This window comes from Cervus canadensis, chromosome 32 (assembly GCF_019320065.1).
Source record: "Cervus canadensis isolate Bull #8, Minnesota chromosome 32, ASM1932006v1, whole genome shotgun sequence".
Classification (NCBI taxonomy): Eukaryota; Metazoa; Chordata; class Mammalia; order Artiodactyla; family Cervidae; genus Cervus; species Cervus canadensis.
In genome coordinates, this window is record NC_057417.1 from 25,416,503 (window position 1) to 25,436,346 (window position 19,844).

Sequence of the window (19,844 nt, forward strand, 5' to 3'; positions counted from 1 at the left end):
TGAATTTATCAAATGGCTTCCAACCAACTCCCTAACAATATCACGGCAGCCTTGTGAAAGGCTTGGGCAAGAGAAATCTTATTCTAGCCTTTCACAAAAAGACGTGTAACCATTGAGAAGGATAAATGCACTTGCTCTCTGGGTATTATTAAACAGTGGCTCTGAGTTACTACTAATCCTAGGACATAGGATATTATTACCTTCCAGCACTTAGATTGGAGATTTTTTCCTTTTGGTCACATGGTATATGGGATGTTAGTTCCCCAACCAGGGATGGAACCCACACCTCCTGCAGTGGAAGCATGGAGTCTTAACGATTGGACTGCCAAGGAAGTCCCTAGAGTGGAGTTTTAACCCAAGTCAATCTCACAAATTCTGGGCTCCTAAAACATTACTGAAGTTACATTTCCAACTCATATATGTTAAAATAATTATCCATATGTGTTGAAATAACTATATTTGGCAATTAGAAGAATGGGCTGAACAGATGTCCCTGAAGTTCCTTTTATTTAACCAAATAGCAAACCACTTCTGAAAAATGGAAAAGAATAGTGCCACTATCAATGACATGAGACAGCAGAGGTTTGGCAAATACCAGAGATGGATGGGTTTCAAAGAACGGCAATAGATTGCTGGAAATTGCATCAGATGGTCATTCCAATTGCAGTTGCTGGTCCTGATGTAATTTTCTTAATGGATCAGCTCTGTATCTGGCAAATGTTTTATCTCAATCTCATTAAGAACATCAGAAGTACTTATCTTCCTCCTACTAGGGTTATCAGTACGTCTTCATAATCTTCCCTTGAGTTTAAATTATCTTTCTGACTCTACACTATTTATACTTCAGAGATATTACCTCACATACGGGTTCACAGCTTGGATGAGGAAGGTTGATAAAAACTGAGAGCAAGAACATTTTATTCAAGAAGGCCGTACAGACTCATGGGTAGGGAGGTTCCTGTGTCTTTGAGAGACTTAACAGGGCCTGTCCTCTGGAAACCAGTGTTGATGGCCTTATGGGAAAGCAAAAAGAGGTGGCTGCATTTAATCATCAGAGTTAAGGTTTATGTAATTACTTTATGGGCAGAAGAGCTACACTAGAAATTAAGGTCCCTTGATTTACAGGCTTCTGTTATGATGGTTAGATGTATTCCTTGGGTTGAATCATCTGGCCATGTTGTTGCATGATTTGTGTAATCAGGAAAAACCAGATTTGATAAATAGAAGAAGACTCATAATGATTTCCAGATCTAAGTCAGTTTATACAGAGCCCATTGTTTGAAGGGGAGTCTAGGTGCCCTTAAGGAAACACAAACAAAGAAACAGAAAGAGGACCTACAACATCATTAGATAGATAGATGGATAATTAGCAGATAATTAATAGAGGTGGATACACACATGCATATATATATATATGCATATATATCCTCAAATTCCTTCTGAAACAAATCTTTGCCAAAGTAACTGTACACACACACACACACACACACACAAAGGATAATGCCTAGATTTTGGAGACTGTTAAACAAAAAATGAAATTGATACCAGGAGATCTGATAAGCTATCTGAGTGCCATAGGTAGAGTGGGAAATTATGGAGATCAAGTGATGAATTTGTTTAATGAATCAAGTGGAGTTCAATAGGCCCTCAGATCTACACATGGTTATGTCATTAGTTCTTAAATATATAACTGCAATTTATAGATTTAGCAGACTAGTGGTAAAGACCCCACCTGCCAAAGCAGGAGACTTAAGAGACGCGGGTTTGATCCCTGGGTCAGGAAAACGCCCTGGAGAAGGGCATGGCAACCCTCTCCAGCCTCCTTGCCTGGAGGATCCCATGGACAGAGGAGCCTGGCAGGCCACAGTCCACGGGTCACACAGAGTCAGACACGACTGAAGCGAATGAGCGTGGCACATAGGTTTGACAGCTGGTAGAAGTCTCAATTTTATTTTCTTACCTGTGGATTAAGGGCCATTATATTAGGAAAGGCCAAATGGACCCCCAGTGACATGTTCAGAAGTAGTCATTCCTGGAGGAATTTCAGAAATCAGTGCTAATAACATCACATACTTGAATGGTACAGAGGTGGAGACTCGGGGATGGAACCTAAGTCTCCCTCATTGCAGGCAGGGCTTCCCTGATAGCTCAGTTGGTAAAGAATCCGCCTGCAATGCAGGAGACACAGGTTCAGTTCCTGGGTTGGGAAGATCCCCTGGAGAAGGGCTAGGCTACCCATTCCAGTATTCTTAGGCTTCCCTTGTGGCTCAGCTGATAGAGAATTCACCTGCAATGAAGGAGACCTTGGTTTGATCCTTGGGTTGGGAAGATCCCCTGAAGAAGGAAAAGGCTACCCACTCTAGTGTTCTGGCCTGGAGAATTCCATGGGCTGTTAGTCCATGAGGTTGCAAAGAGGTGGACACAACTGAACATCTTTACCGTCTGAGCCACCAGGGAAGCTTGATGTTGGAGATTTCTGGGATGAATAAGGAGCCTGGAAGGAACCTTTGGAAAGCCCCAAAAGTGTCAACACAGACCCTTAGAATTCTAGAAGAAAATCATGACTTTCAGGACAGGGTAACCACCATCATCTGTGCTACCTCTTGAGTTGGGGGAGAGAGGCAATACAGGGATGGGGAGTGGGAGACACAAACTACTGGATATAAGATAAGCTCAAGGATGTACTGTATAGTATGGGGGATATAGCCAATATTTGTAATAACTGGAAATGGAAAGCATCCTTTAAAAGTTGTATGCCATTTTTTTTTTTGAGAGTCTCTTAATATCACATGACTTTAGCTGTTTTCTTTGCCACCACAATGACCAGCTTCATTGGGGCTCATAAGATCCCATGACCTCAACCAATGCCTGAGTCTACTGGTCCTCCCTCCACTTCTTGTGGAGAAGTGAGATCTCTCTAGAGGGTACAGCATCCAGCAGTATTTCTTACCATCCAATTTGAAAAGTGATTTGTCAAGGTGATTTAAGATTGGATGAAAACAAGGTTAGAATATCGATGGCAAAGAGTTTAGGAGAAGTCATAGACTTCTCAAAATGGACCCAGAATGTAAAAGACATTTGTGTCCCACGTGAAAGCCCACAGAAGGCCTTCCCTGCAAAGCTTTCACTAATTAGGAATATGTCAGTCATCTCCTTCCTCAATTCTTGCTTAAGGAACTCAAGAACAAATGACTACAGAGGCAGCAATATAGTATATGCTTTACGTAAGATCTTGGACTTAACCTCTTCATATTCCATGTGGCTTCTGCCCTGCCCAGTTAATCAGTGACCAGCACTGAGTCCAAGTGTTGAATCATAGGCAGAATTCTAGGTCTGCTGTTTGCTAACTGCATGACCATAGACAGTTTATTTAATTTTTAGAGACTCAATTTGCTCATCAGAAAAATGTTGACTGTCAGTCTCTGGGTCTATCCCATGAACTGCAGCACGCCAGGCTTTCTTGTCCCTTACTATCTTTCAGAGTTTGCTTAAACTCATGTCCATTGAGTCAGTGATGCCATCCAACCATCTCATCCTCTGTCGCCCCCTCCTCCTCTTGCCTTCAATCTTTCCCAGCAATAGGACCTTTTCCAATGAGTTTGATCTTCACATCAGGTGGCAGTGGAAATACTATTTCCATTGTGAAGATCAAAATGTTTGTAAATTCCCTCACACCCTGTCTCATCACAGGTGCTCGAAAATTGCAAACTGCTTTTAGCAATAAAGAATACATTCTCTGAAAGCGGACTGTGGGAATCAGCTTCAGCTTGAGTATTTATTAAGCTCAGAATCCTTCGGTCGTCTCTGCTCTTTGCATAGGCAGAGCACTGTAGGAATGCTTCAGGCAGTAAGCAGAGACGAGAGCTCTGAATACTTGAGTGATGAAAAAAATGATCTGTATGTAATACTCGCTGATCATTTCCTAGGGGTCAGGTACTGTACCAAGGTCTTTCGCGTGTTGTTTTTTTTTTGTTTTTAGTTGGAGTATAATTGCTTTAGCCTGTTGTGTTAGTCTCCGCTGTACAATGAAGTGAATCAGCTGGATGTACGCAGGTATCCCCTCCTTCTGGGACCTTCCTCCAACCCCAACCCAATGCCATCCATCTAGGTCACCACAGAGCACCCAGTGCTTTACAACACGTTCCCACGTTTAGGTGGGTTACAAGTTTAATCTTTACCCCAATGCTGGCAAGTAGAAAATTCTTTTAGAGTGACTTTATAAATGAAAGTGATTTCATGAGTGATTTTATTAACAGAGAGGTTAAGAAAGTTGCCTATAATCACACTGTTGGTGGTGCCGGGTGTGAATCCCAGTACTTGGACACTTGAGCCCATATCTGCCCTTTGCTTCTCAAACGTAACATGAAGGAGACTTACCTGGGGATCTTGTTAAAATCACGATTTTGTTTTCGGTGTTCGTTAAAACGTAGACCCCCCTGTGTGTGAGCACGCCTGCTAAGACTCAGTATTTCTAACAAGTTTCTCGGTGATGTTGACAGTGCTGGCCGGGGGACCACGTTTAATTGTAGAAGGGGCCTGGAAGAGGAAATCCAAACCAGATCATATTTGTACATAGGGATTCAGGTGACCCAGGCCACCTTCTAGCTCCTACCACTTCCTGCCTGCCATCCCCACCCTCATCCCATGCCACCCACCACCCTAAGCGCATTGTGATTCAGCCACACTTCACATGTCTTGTGCTGGTATGCTCTTATCCATCGTATCATGCGCTCTCATGCATCCAGGCCTTCATCCTGGCATCTTCTGCTTGAAAGACCCTCATCCTCAGTGTCACTGTGATAACTTCTTTCCTGATCTTGTTCAATTCGGTGTTAGTTGTTCCTTCCTTGCAGACTCTCGTCAGCACGTATCATTTTGTACTGTACTTACGTGTTTGAATTCCTACCTCTCCCACCAGATGGTAAGCTATCCCAAGGCGGGTATGGTGTTCTGTTTATCTACATATCCTTAGCACTCAGCAAAGGCTTGTCACCTACAAGGTGCTCACTAAATATTTGTAAAGTAAATGAATAAGTGAAAGAAGGATTGGATATAGGAGTGAATGAATAAGCAAAAGATGAGAGGCCGCATCTTTTAGGCTGTGATGGCAATCTATGAATGCTTTGGATTATATGTGCTGTGCTGTGTTTGGTCGCTCAGTCATGTCCGACCCTTTGAGACCCCCATGGACTGCAGCCCGCCAGGCTCCTCTGTCCATGGGGATTCTCCTGGCAAGAATACTGCAGTGGGTTGCCATACCCTCCTCCAGGGGATCTTCTCAACCCAGGAATCGAACCCATGTCTCTTACATCTGGTGCATTGGCTGGCAGGTTCTTTACCGCTAGCACCACCAGGGAAGCCCCAATGCAGGAAACAGGGGTTCAGTTCCTGGGTCACGGAGATCCCCTGGAGAACAGAATAACAACCCACTCCAATATTCTTGCCTGGGAAATTCCACGGACAGAGGAGCCTGGCAGGCTACAGTCCACGGGGTTGAAAAGAATCAGAAATGACTTAGCAACTAAACAATGACAACAAAACAATTGAGTGAGTATCACATATATGCATACACACATGTTATTGTATTAATATCTTGCATACCTTTTAAAGCAAACATGTAGATTAAGAAAGAGTGATCAAAAAATAAATATGAAATTTAGTATATGATTAGCACATCCCAATGGAACATCTTGTATGCTCCACAGTGAGGAATATGCACCCACCTCAGAGACCCCTGAACTAGAAAAACAGATACATATACTGAAGTTACTAAGGGGAGAACTTACTTTAATGGTGCTCAAGTGAATATGAATCAGAAGAAATTAATAGGGAGAGGAGAAACAGGTCCAGCTAAGTATAGGATTTCCAGCTCCTGAGCCTTTAGATTTCTCTGGAGAAGGAGCCAGAAATTATACAGGGTGACCTAAAACCCAACACCAGAGGTCTCTGAGACTTGATAGCAAAGTGCCTTCTCCTCCGAGAACTGGTGACTGGATCGTTGACACAGAGTGGAGAGAAGTCAGGCCCCAGGGGCCCAAGAAGATAATTCAAGACACACCCCACACACTCTGGCTGAAAATTAAAGCACTTTATTTAGCAGCAGATAATTTGACACCCGAGTTTAATGATCTTTCATAGATAGAAAGAGGTCCCCCCGCTTTCATTTTACTTTGTTACTGAAATTAAGTATTTAAGCCTTTAAGGGACTTGTGTCCTTGCTGGATGAGCAGAAAAGTCTCTTCAGGACAAGGTCCAGGTCAAGAGCAGAAGCAGGAACATTCGATCCAGCTGCTAAGGATGCAAGGCCAGAGTGTGCGGACCCACATCGTTTTCTGGTTCCCAGGCAAGTTTTGGCAGTGTGAATGAACGAGGCAGATGCTTCCCCAAATGATTGTACTTGCTTATACACATTCACACTGCAGAACTAGGTGACCCTGCCCTGGTAATCCACTACTCTGCCTTTATCCTTTCCTCCTTCTGCCTGTCCCTCAAGAACCCCTCGGGTGACACCCTGCCTCCAGAAAGCTCATAGTTCCCCCCAGAGTTGTGTGTACCTAGCCCCTGGTGGGCCACAGCTCCAGGCACTGCAGTAATTCTCCTTGGAGGATCTGTGGCGGGGGTCGGGGAGCGGGGGGAGGTCCTGATGCCATGGAGGGTATCCATGGCTCTGAGAAGCTATATGATGTAGACACTGTAAGTGAGCCTCCAGCTTCAACATTCATGCCTTGACTTGAGTGTAGGTCATTGAAGGAGGCTTCCCAGAGGTACCCAAGGGTTATTCCCTACTCACTCACTGCCCCCTCTTGTCCTGTAGGCTTATCGACACAGGAGATGGCAAGAGTGAACATTGATATTTTAGGAATCAGTGAACTAAAGTGGACGGGGATAGGCAAATTTAATTCAGGTGACCATTATATCTACTACTGTGGGCAAGAATCCCTTAGAAGAAATGGAGTAGCCCTCAGCCAGCAAGAGTCCAAAATGCAGTACTTGGGTGCAATCTCAAAAATGACAGAATGATCTCAGGTATAGGATAGGACTGGCATAAATATTTGTGAAATGGGTCAGTGAAGTCACAAATTGTTTGGGAAAGGGGTCCTTAAAATTTTACTCTTTTCCTATAGAATAAAACATACTTTCTGAAAAAATTTTACATACTTATCTGCCCCCCAATCATGATACAATTCTGATCGATAATCAGTATTGCTCAAATCTGTATTTCTAGCACCTATCTTGTTACACACCATATCATCCCACTTTGCCCATTCAGTTTAGTTCAGTTCAGTTGCTCAGTCATGTCTGATTCTTTGTGACCTGATGGACTGCAGCACGCCAGGCTTCCCTGTCCTTCCCCAACTCCTAGAGTTTGCTCAAACTCATGTCCATCAAGTCAATGATGCCATCCAACCATCTCATCCTTTATTGTCCCCTTCTCCTCCTGCCTTCAGTCTTTCCCAGCATCAGGGTCTTTTCAAATGAGTCAGTTCTTCACATCAGGTGGCCAAAGCGTTGGAGCTTCAGCTTCAGCATCAGTCCTTCCAGTGAATATTCAGGACTGATTTCCTTTGGGATTGACTGATTTGATCTCCTTGTAGTCCAAGGGACTCTCAAGAGTCTTCTCCAACACCACAGTTCAAAAACATTACTTCTTCGGTGCTCAGCTTTCCTTACAGTCCAACTTTCACATCCAACTGTGACAGTTGGACTTCGCCCATTAGGCATGGAGAACTTAAATGGAACCCCAGCTAGTGATTCTGAGAGCAAAACCAAAATGACTGTCCCACACCACTCTGCCACTGCCCTCTGCCACATTCTGTCCCCCTACCACTCTCCTGACCCTCATACTGTATGTGGGTTCAGTCCTTTAGGTTCCTGTAGACTCTGGTCCTGCTGAAGAGTTGAGAGTCCATGGCTATGAAGTAGGAGCTGGGTGACCTCTCCCATGGAAACGAGAACAGTCTGAAAGGAAGAATAAGGTCTCAAATAACCAGGTCAACTCTATAAGCTAGGGCGGCCTCAGCCCCATTTCACAAGAAGATTATACATTTAGTGCTTCAGGGGGTCATAACAGTCCGCTACAGAGTGGGAAACCCTTCAGTCCATGCAGAGTCAATTCCAAAGAAAAATATTTAATGCTTAGAGTTTATTTCATTGTTGTTGTAAAGTTTGGTGACAATGATGTTTTGTATCAATTAACTCTGAGTTAAATTACTTATGAACCCTTCTATCCAATGGAAAGGCTCATCATCTGAGTGAAAAAGTCAATTTGTTGTGATTATCCGATTCTGCTTAAAGAACGTGATTAGGGACATTTTAATAGCAGTATCTGGGGCCCTGACGATATGCTTATAATTCTCATTAACAAAACTTCATGCTTGGCTAGCAGGCCTTGAACTATGATCAGTTGCAGTAAGAAAGCATTGCTTTTGGATCTGTTAAATCATTAAGACACCACACTCTTAATTAGACATTTTAGCTAAAATGTGTGTTTAAATATTGTGGCTACTGTTAACCCTTTCTTCTCAATTTTTTCCCTTATAAAACACAAACATGCCATTTCCTGCCTGAGCATTTAGGGGAGAGAGGGTGAGGTAATTTAACCGTCAACCTGCCAGCTATTTGCAAAACTACTGGTTGAATTCAGGCAAATTGATCATTAGCTTGTTGATTGAGTGGGTTTCCATTCTGTTGATCCTTGAATTGACTATAGCTATTTTCTATCTGGTTCTGCAGACACAGTCCACTGATGAAGGCACCTTGAAGATGGTCTGGGTATTGTCTTAAAGACAAAGAAAACAGACCCACTGGACTGCATAAATCATCTAACCTTTTCATACATTCAGTGGCTGTCTTTCTTATGTCATCACAATACTTGCAGGTTTAATAGCAAGCCATATCTCCTTCCCATTTTGCTCTGATATTTAAAAACTGGCATAAACAGTGGGATAAATTCCAAACTTAAATTTATTTTCTCAGTATTTCAGATAGGGTTTAATAATTAGTGCTCCCAAACCTGTGAAAACATATGGGCACACATGTTTGCAAAACGTCTCCAAACTCAAAGTCCTTTTCTCATCTCGAATCTCATAGTTTGGGTTAATGAATTTAATTTACCTCTCAGCCAAATACTTAAATAATTTGTCTCTACACAATTGTGTGTATGGTTGGGAAAAAAATGCTACAGAAGGCATGATGATACATGTTTCCCTGATCACAATGTGTGTGTGTACGTGTGCTTAGTTGTGTCTGACTCTTTTTTAACCCCATGACTGTAGCCCAGTAGCCTCCTCTGTCTGAGATTTTCTAGGCAAGCATACTGGGCTTGACCAGCATATCCTTCCCCAGGTAATCTTCCCATCCTAGGGATCGAACCCAAGTCTCCTGCGTCAGCAGACAGATTCTTTATCACTGCGCCACCTGAAAGATACAAAAGCAGAGGGAGTCATCATTACCATCTTTCTAAACTCCATATGCATGCGTTAATATACTGTATTGGTGTTTTTCTGACTCACATGGAATTTAGAAAGATGGTAACAATGACCCTATATGCAAGACAGCAAAAGAGACACAGATATAAAGAACAGACTTTTGGACTCTGTGGGAGAAGGCAAGGGTGGGATGATTTGGGAGAATTAGCACTGAAACATGTATATTACCATATGTGAAGTAGACGATCAGTCCAAATTCGATGCATAAACAGGGCACTCAAAGCCGGTGCACTGGGACAACCCAGAGGGATGGGATGGGGAGGGAGGTGGGAGGGGGCTTCAGGATGGGGGACACATGTATCCCTGTGGCTGTTTCATGTCAATGTATGGCAAAAACCACCACAATATTGTAAAGTAATTAGCCTCCAATTAAAATAAATTAATTAATTTTAAAAATGAATAGATGGCTGAAACAGGAAAAAAAAAAAAAGCAGAGGGAGAAAGGGTGACTAGCAGCATGTTCTTGTAGAAGGGAACATCTGTGAGGACCGAGATCAGAGACCTATGAAAGCAAGCCAGGGATGCTCCTGGTGATCCAGTGGTTAAGACTCTGAACTCCCATCAGGGACTATGGGTTTGATCCCTGGTGGGGAACTAAGATCCCACTTGCTGTATGGCATGACCAAGAAAAGAAAGCCAGTTCTTTCTGATGAACTCCACAAAGATTTAGCATTTGAAGTCACAAGTCCCTCAAGAGCCCCATCCACTCTGGGGGCTGAATCATGCTCCCCGCCCCCATAGGACAGGAGAACTGGATTCTTTGGAGAAACTGAACTGCAGATGCTCCTGGATTGGAAGCATCTGTTACAGAGGAGGGCATCTGGAGAATTAACTCAACCTCTCTAAATAAATCCAATCATTATCTCTCAACAATCTTCAGGATGCTAGCAGCCAGGCATATAACTCCCCAAACAGCAGAAAAGAGACTCTTTCACCAGAGAAATTGAGTTTCCTCAGAGAAAAGATATACAGATACCAAGATGGGGCTTGGGGACTTTTTTTTGACAAAAGTATCAGCTGGCTACTCAGTAGTGAGGTCAGTCTGCTGAAAAGCTTCATCCGTGCTCGCAGAACTTCCAATCTGTTTTTCAATGTCTTGTCCTTAAATTAGAGCAGATGGTCAAGGGTCGGGAGGCTTATAGGGAAAATTTCCTATATGCAAAAGAACAAACTAGAAGAAAAAAAGAATTGGAAAAAATGCAGGGAGGAGAAGTTAACTTTAAGATGACAATACTTGATATCATCACTGAGATGAGAAGAAATGGTATCCTTGAAATACAAAGATGCTCTAAGAAGGAATAACTAGAGAATCTAAAATGAGCTCTCGGAAATGAAAAATGTAAGCATTTCTCTGGTGAGAGCAGTGAAAGAATCCACCTGTCATTTCAGGAGAAATGGGTTTGATCTCAGGGTCAGGAAGAGCCCATGGAGAAGGTTAAATGGCAATCCACCCCAATATTCTTGCCTGGGAAACCCCGTGGACAGACGAGCCTGGTGGGCTACAGTCCATGGGGTACCAAAAAGTCAGACACAACTTAGCAACAACAACAAAACACTTAAAAAACAAAACAAAACAAAACATGTTGGTCAATACAAGCAGAGAATTCCAGCATGGAGAAAAGAAAGAGAAAGAGACAGGAAATAAGAAAATGAGAGAATCGATTAGAACAAAGGAAACAGCACAGGGGAAATGATCAAAGAGAAGATGTAGAAAAATCTCCAGATGTAAAACAATTGTCATGAAAATTCAGAATAAAGGAATGAGAAGAACTATTTTTAGAAGCTTCCAGAAAGCAAATCAAAGGACTACAATGATTCATGTCAACGTATGGCAAAACCACTACAATACTGTAAAGTAATTAGCCTCCAATTAAAATAAATAAATTTGAAAAAAAAAAAAGCATCAGAACTTCTAAAATGGTACATTAGAAACTGAAAGACAATGGAACTACACCCTCAGAAAATGGGTAGAAAATTATACCTAACCTGGAACTTTATAAGTAGCCACATTATTATTATTCAACTATTGGAGAGCACAGTGTCCCACAGAAGAGAGAGGTAAAGAAATCCCAGGAGGACAGACAAGGTCAAGTCCACAATGACAGTGATATAGAAGATCTAAAGATATGAAATAATTTCAGACTGGAGCTGGGCTCCAGAGAGGATACCCTAGAAAACAAATGAAACTCAGAGATTATCAGAGAGTTTTAAAAACTTGTTCTGAGAGACATATCTCAGAGGTGGGGTAGAGCATGGGAAGACATGGCCTTAGGCTCAAGGAAAACCAAGCCAGTGGAAAAACAATGATTAAATACATGGCAGAAAATTGTTACAAGAAAAAAAGCAGGTCACAGTGTACTCCTCAGCTCAGCAGTGATCATTATTGCCATAATAATAAAAACAAGGAATATGGATTTAATAAAAGTTGTAATATAAGTATATTGAACAGATAAACTGAGACACAGGAGAACTAGATCCTTATCTATCAAAAGCTGAAGCTGCTACATTATGCTTTAAAATGAATTACCAGAGAGTAGTAGATATATCTTATTTAGAAAAAAATAGAATTAATGGAAAAAAATGGCTAAAAGTGCTAGCAGTTGATTGCTTCCATAGAATTTATGTGTGTGTGTGTTCATTAGTCACTCAGTTGTATCCGACTCTTTGTGACCCCATGAACTGTAGCCCACCAGACTCCTCTGTCCATGGGATTCTCCAGGCAAGAATACTGGAGTGGGTTGCCATTCTCTTCTCCAGGGGGTCTTTCCAACCCAGGGATCGAACCCAGGTCTCCTGCATTGCAGGCAGATTGTTTACCATCTGAGCCACCAGGGAATGGCAGAGGGAAATCTGGGTGCCAGGACACCACTGTTTTTATTTATTTTATTTTTTTTAATTTATTTTCATTTATTTTCATTAGTTGGAAGCTAATTATTTTACAATATTGTAGTAGGTTTTGTCATACATTGACATGAATCAGCCACCAGGGAATGGCAGAGGGAAATCTGGGTGCCAGGACACCACTGTTTTTTTTTTGTTTTTTTTTTTTTTAAAATATGGAACGCTTCACGAATCTGCGTGTCATCCTTGCGCAGGGGCCATGCTAATCTTCTCTGTATCGCTCCAATTTTTTTTAGTATATGTGCTGCCGAAGCGAGCACGACACCACTGTTTTTAACACAGGTCTTTTTGAGTTTTGTTCTTTTAAAATTTATGTATTTATTTCTGGCTGCACTGGGTCTTTGTTGCTGCACATGGGCTTTCTCTAGTTGCTACGAGTGAGGGCTACTTGCTAGTTACAGTGCTCGGGTTTCAGGAGTAGGCGTCTGGGCTTCAGTAGTGGCCCATGGGCCTACTTGCTCCGAAGCATGTGGGATTTTCCTGGGATCGATCCTGTGTCCCCTACATGGCAGAGGAATCCCCAACCACTGGATCACTACGGAAGTCCGGTCTTTTAGTTTTATATGACTTTTAAAACCACACTTTACTTAATACTTTCACACACTGCAGGCAGATTCGTTACCAGCTGAGTCACTAGGGAAGCCCAAGAATACTGGAGTGGGTAGCCTACTCCTTCTCCAGCAGATCTTCCCAACCCAGGAATTGAACTGGGTTCTCCTGCATTACAGGCAGATTCTTTACCAGCTAACAGGGAAGCCAACTTAATACTTTAGAACATTTAGAAGTACTTATAATGAATAATATGCACCTAGTCGCTCAGTCGTGTCCGACTCTTGTGATCCCATAGACTGTGGCCTGCCAGGCTCCTCTGTCCAAGGCATTCTCCAGGCAAGAACAGTGGAGTGGGTTGCCATTTCCTTCTCCAGGGGAATCTTCCCAACCCAGGGATCAAACCCGGGTCTCCTGTGTTGCAGGCAAACTCTTTACCGGCTGATCTAATGAATAATATAGTGAAAAGAAAAGTGAAAGTGAAGTCACTCACTCATGTCCGACTCTTTTCAACCCTGTGGACTGTAGCCTACCAGGCTCCTCCATCCATGGGATTTTCCAGGCAAGAATACTGGAATAGGTTACCATTTCCTTCTCCAGGAGATCTTCCCAACCCAGGGACTGAAACTACGTCTCCCGCACTGTAGGCAGATGCTTTACCGTCTGAGCCACCAGGGAATAATATAGTAAATGAAAATATATCTAAATGTTCAGTTAAAACTGATGTTCTGGGAGCACTTGCCATATTTGTCCTGCACCATCCTCTTCCTCTTCAGCACATGACCAGATATGCTTGGGGTCTGCATACCCCCGTTTAAGAAGCTTTGGCCTAGGCTCTTTCACGATGAGTAAATATGTTTTACTCATATGTAAATTAGTTTTCTTTAGAGTTTTGAAAATATTAACAACAGCTGGAAGACACCATGTTTGCCTTTTCAGACCCTTCTTCACTGCTAAGATGTTCCCATGTCTTCTCTATTAATGATTCCCTGTGAGGCCAGGAAGAGTCTGGGGACCCCAGAGTTGATGCTGTTAGCCCTGCTTCTTGTTGCTCAGTCACTCAGTCGTGTCTGACTCTTTGTGATCACATGGACCGCAGAGCACCAGGGTTCCCTGTCCTTCACTATCTCCCAGTTTGCTCAAACTCAAGTCCATTGAGCCAAACACCAGCCAACCATCTCATCCTCTGTCATCCCCTTCTCCTCCTGCCCTCAATCTTTCCCAGCATCAGGGTCTTTCCCAGTGAATCGGTTCTTCCCATTAGGTGGCCATAGTACTGGAGCTTCAGCTTCAGCGTCAGTCCTTCCAATGAATATTCAGGGTTGATTTCCTTTAGGATTGACTGGTTGGATCTCCTTGAAGTCCAAGGGACTTTCAAGAGTCTTCTCCAGCACCACAGTTCAAAAGCATTAATTGTACCCCAGCTTGTACTGATAATGAAAGCAAGACTCACAGATAGTTAGAGACTGGCTGTGACACCCAGCTAGTTCATTACTGTTTCTAAGCTGGCCATTACAGCGCTGGTTGCTATGATGCTTCATTATCATCCAAGCCAGGTATGTCTATTTATATGTACTTTAAAATATTTCTCAGCTAGAGGCTGAGTGAATGGAGAGACGTTGAGCACCAGCTGTCTACGGCTTTCTATTGTTAATTCATTACACTTCATGCTTTATCCTCTCTGGAAATCACTGCCAATCCTGCTTCCCAGGAAACAATAACACTGGGGTACTTGCTGCTGCATTTGCTGACAATATCAATTATTTAGTTTTCTGCCAATTCCTATTAGACTTTTTCTAACTGGAGAATTTACACTGTGTTATTGAATTAAAAACAGTGGAAAGCTTCTGGGAATTGAAACTAATTAGCCAGCATTTGTAAACCCCTTTGTTGGAGATAATTTGTTTACATGACTAATTCAACCTTTTAATAAAGGGGGCCTACACGGGCCATGGAAGGTGCCACAGCAGCCATCCTTGGTTGGGCACGGGGATGCCAACGTGGCAAAATTCATTTTCCTTTGTGATGAGGTACGATGCCCCAGCTCACTGGCACCTAACCCTGCCTATTAGCATGTTTATCATTACACTTGGGAGATGCTTGGAGCGTCCCAGGCTTCCAGCGGTGCCTTTTTCTGAACAGTTTCTTTCTCATCCATGTCATTAGGGCATCTCATGTCATGTTAGGGCATCCCAATTCTGCACATTGTCGTAGCTCTTGCTGCTCCCACCCTACCTGCATGTATTTTTTTTTTGCATCTCTTTGTCTTTCAGAGGTCATGATTGGATTCTAAGTGCTGAGATGTTTTCATGCCTCCTCTATTAGTGATTCTATGTACAGCCCATAGTTGTTTTTTGAAGTATTTTAGTTATGTATTTATTTATTTGGCTGAGTTGGGTCTTAGTTGCGGCAACTGGGATCCTTTGTTGTAGCACACGGGCTCTCTAGTTGTGTTGCGAGGGCCCCAGAGTGTGAGGGCTTCAGTACTTGTGGCATGCGGGCTTAGTTGCTCCCTGGCATGTGGGGATCTTAGTTCCTCAGCCAGGGATCCAAACCTGTGTCCCCTGGGTTGCACGGCAGATTCTTAATCACTGGATCACCAGGCAAGTCCCACCCATAATTGTTAATTACCCAATCTGTGTGTTTGCATCAAGACAACATCGAGGCTTGGGGTAAATACAGCTGAATTTGCCCTGGTAAAGGGGGCTAGAGTTGACCGACATCCATTGTGCCTATGCTGAAACTGATGGTGCGGTTCTGTCTCGTACACAAAGAATTAGAAAAGAACTAGGTAAATATTTAAATCGTGTTTCTTTGTGGTCTTTTGATACTGGTACCTAAACGCAACTTTCTTGAAGAGAGTGATTGGAACACGGACATCTGTTTACTGAGAGTGATGCTGAGAAATGACATCAATTCCTGTATTTCAATTAACTAAGTACTTTTGTTAAGATCTAAAGACCATCTTAACAAATAACTTTAGCAAGAACATTCAGCATAATTGCAGTTCTGGTGTATCCTGCATGAATTTCCTGCCTTAGTTGCTGTCTACTAAAATGTTCTAAATCTTAAAAAGGTGGGTTGATAAATAATTGAACCTGTGGATGAAATGTTTAAGCTCTTCCCATTTCCTAGATCCAATGAGTAAACGATTACCTTCAAGATATAAGTTAATATCCGTGGCAAGTATTTTAAAGCCTTTTACCTGCACTTACAGGCATGTTTCAACCTCTCTTAAACACTAACTCACTTAGGTAGTTCTCAGACATATTATCTCCTCGGGGGCTTCCCTGCTGGCTCAGCTGTAAAGAATCTGCCTGCAATCCAGTTCGATCCCTGGCTGAGGGGAAGATCCCCCGGAGGAGGGCATGGCAACCCACTCCAGTATTCTCGCCTGAAGAATCCCATGGACAGGGGAGCCTGGTGGGCTAGAGTCCATAGTGTTGCAAAAAGTTGGACATGACTGAAGCAACTGAGTTTCGCATGTTTGCATTATTTCCTAGGCATCTTACTGCAATAAAAGAAGCCATCTCTATTTTGCAGTATTTATACCCCAGATTCTTTGTTCTGTGTGGAAGTAATTGAGGTCTCTTTTGTCCCCTGTAAAACAGTGGGGCTGGCAGAATGTTGAGGCCCTGTGTTAAAATTCAAGGAGGGTTCTGCTCTCACTTCCTCCTGATTGTATCCAGGGAGAACGGTTTTCAGTTAATTTCCACATATTTGAGCTGATGTACAAAAGGAAAACTATCACTGTAGCCAGCCTACGTGGCCTACTTTACAGGCACTCCATCACGCCATTCTACATCATCCCTAATGGGCAGGATTTCTTTCTGCTGAAAGGGACAAAAACCAACTCAAAGTGATTTGAGTAAAAAGGGCCTCTATGGCTCCCAGAGTGGAAAAGTCTAGGAGTAGATTTGGCTCTAGACTCGCCAGAATCAGGTGTTTGAAGCTATTTGCCACACTGTAAATCTCAGTTGGACTTTCTTATATGTTGATCCAATTTCAGGGAGGTTTCCTCTAAGGGGGATGGAGGGAATAAACCAAATATAGACACAAAGACTGTTATGAATTCTCTCAGTATTTTTTCTATGAAGCAAAACATTGTAACTTCCCTCCAGCCAAAGGCCAAACAGAACAGACCTAGAGTGGAACAAATTGGGTGCCTTGCTCATTGAAACAAGGGTGAACATGCACCATGGGGAACCCATGGGGTTCTGAGTAAGAGGGTGTTAGACAGGATTTATTATATGATTTGGGCTTTGATTAAGTGATTTGGGGGGAAGTTTATGGAAGATTGGCTTTACTCTGGATCAGATGCTGTTGGGAAGTGGGGACAATTTTATGATGGGTTATCTTTTATTTTTTTTGAATTAATTTTGGTTGCCCTAGGTCTTGGCTGCTGCAACTGGGCTTCCTTTACTTGCCGAGAACTGGAGCTACCCTTCCTTGCACAGGCTTCTCATCGCAGTGGCTTCTCTTGGAGAGCACAGGCTCTAGGGGCTCGGGCCTCAGCGGTTGCAGCGTGTGGACTCAGTAGGTGCGGCTTGGGGGCTCCAGAGCTCAGGCTCAGTGGTCGTGGCGCTCGGGCTTAGCTGCTTCGCAGCATGTGGAATCTTCCCGGACTAAGGATGGAGCCCACGTCCCCCCACACTGGCAGGCAGATTCTTATCCGCCAGGGAAGTCCTGTGCTGTGTTATCTTAATCAGTCTCATTTGGAAGGAGAACCAGCAGTCCCTCATAGCAACTGGCGTGGGGCAGGCAGGGTTGTCCTTTTGTGGTTTGCAGAGGGATGTTTTTCCTATGCTTGGACAAAGTTATGATGTGATCTTGGTTATTGTTTTTCTTCCTCGTGATCACAGATAACACCATCTGATATTGACGTGCTGTGAGATTGTTGACAGCCAGAGGGGAGCCCTGCGGTCAGGCATGAGTCAGGACCTAAGAGTTCCAAGGCTTAGGTGTAAGTGGCAGGCTTGTCATTGCATATCTGCGGCTGTTTTTCTCTTTTTTGTCCCCCTACCCTTTAGACAAAATGAAGTCAGACCACAGGATATTGATTCATCATGTCTAGATGAGAACTGACTGATCAAGATCAGGAGGGGGTTCCCCTAACTAGTTTGGAGTCAGGTTAGAGTCAATCTTTCCTTTGCCTTCTGGTATAGATCGAGGTGCGGAATCATCTGATTCATCAGTGCTGAAGCACTGAAGACTCTGGACCAGATACACTGGCAACCATAACGCAGGCAATTACCAGAAACCACATGACTGTTAGCTCCTGTAACAGGTCTTAAAGCAAGAGAGTGTGCATGTTCAGTCGCTCAGCTGTGTCTGATTCTTTGCAACTCCATGGACTGTAGCCTGCCAGGCTTCTCTGTTCATGGGATTCCTCAGGCAAGAGTACTGGAGTGGGTTGCCATTTCCTTCTCCAGGGGATCTTCCCAACCCGGGGAATCAAACCCACGTGTCCTGCATTGGCAGGCAGATTTCTTTTTTCTTTTTTTTTTTTAACCACTGAGCCACCAATGAGGCCCCAGATTGTAATATCTAAGCAATGAAAACACATTCCAGAATCCAGCAGTGCCTACATTAGAGACCCAGGAGTCTCAGAATTTTTTACTTGCCTTGTTGTATTTACATAGGGGCTGCACACTTCAAGAGAATTGAACTCTATGTGATCACCCATGGCAACGCTGACTAATGAATTTAGACTCATTGATTGGACATCCAGCGCAGAGGCTGTATCATATATGACATGTGTGAGGGTCCACGACGAGGATCGGGTCATTGTGGGAATTGCAATTAAGGAAGTTTGAATGAAGGGAGCGTGGGTTCTCTCTTCCAGAGTCTCCCATGCTTGCCTCATTGCAGAGCTTCCTGGGAGGGGTGGTAGTTTTATTTACTTTTTATTCTTGATGTGGGTTTTTTTTCTAAAGTCTTTATTGACTTCATTACAATTTTACTTCTGCTTTACGTTTTGGTTTTTTGGCTTCGAGGCATGAGGGATCTTAGCTTCCTGATCGGGGATTGAACCCACACCTCCTACACTGGAAGGTGAAGTGTTCTTTTTTTATTAATTTTTTATTATTATTTTTTTAACACCAAAAACATTTTGTATTAGGATAGAGCCAATTAACAATGTTGTAGTTTCAGGTGAATAGCGAAGGGACTCAGCCATACACATACATGTATCTATTCTCCCCCAAACCCCTCCTCCCATCCTGGCTGGCACAGTAATGTTGAGCAGAGTTCCATGTGTTATACAGTAGGTCTTGGTTGGTTATCCATTTTAAATATAGCAGTGTGTACATGACCTTCCCAAAGTCCCTAACTAGGAAGGTGAAGTCTTAACCACTGGACCACCACGGAAGTCCTGGGATAGTAGTTTTAAATATCTAGTACTCTCCAATAATCACTGCCAAACACACAGAGTAAGTTGGTGTGAAGTGGGCAGGTATAAGCCTAATACTCACGTAGGAAGTAGAACCTTGGCGGTGCATGGGCCCTCCTGGGAATACAAGGATCTTTTACCATAATAGAAATGAGCCCATTTCTGCCCATTTTATAAGGACTCCTATCAGTCAGTCAATTCAGTCTCTCAGTCGTGTCCAACTCTTTGCGACCCCATGGACTGCAGCACGCCAGGCTTTCCTGTCCATCACCCACTCCTCGAGTTGCTCAAACTCATGTCCATCGAGTCAGTGATGCCATCCAACCATCTCATCCTCTGTCTTCCCCCTCTCCTCCTGCCTTGCCTTCCTATAGTGGTCAGGGAATCTTTCTTGTTTTTAAATTCTCTAAACGTCATGAGTTAACCTCCCACCGTTTACCTCCAATAGTGTACATATTCATTCTTTCACCATTCATGAGTTGTTGGAGAAGACTCTTGAGAGTCCCTTGGACTGC

General features: G+C 43.2%; 2 long non-coding RNA genes and 1 other non-coding gene across 4 annotated transcripts in view; 1 reads left to right on the top strand and 2 right to left on the bottom strand.

The window, feature by feature from the left end:
- The window catches only part of LOC122433104, a 481,223-nt gene that overhangs the window by 420,600 nt on the left and 40,779 nt on the right, over positions 1 to 19,844 (top strand). The gene's annotated exons all lie outside the window — the stretch shown is intronic.
- LOC122433105 overlaps positions 9,212 to 19,844 on the bottom strand; it is a 46,417-nt gene continuing 35,784 nt past the window's right edge. The window contains exon 4 of the long non-coding RNA XR_006267030.1: positions 9,212 to 9,417. This is a non-coding gene — a long non-coding RNA (uncharacterized LOC122433105). The remainder of the gene's footprint in view (positions 9,418 to 19,844) is intronic.
- LOC122433704 lies at positions 12,539 to 12,649 on the bottom strand. The gene has a single exon (XR_006267186.1). It is a non-coding gene; the product is annotated as a U6 spliceosomal RNA (small nuclear RNA).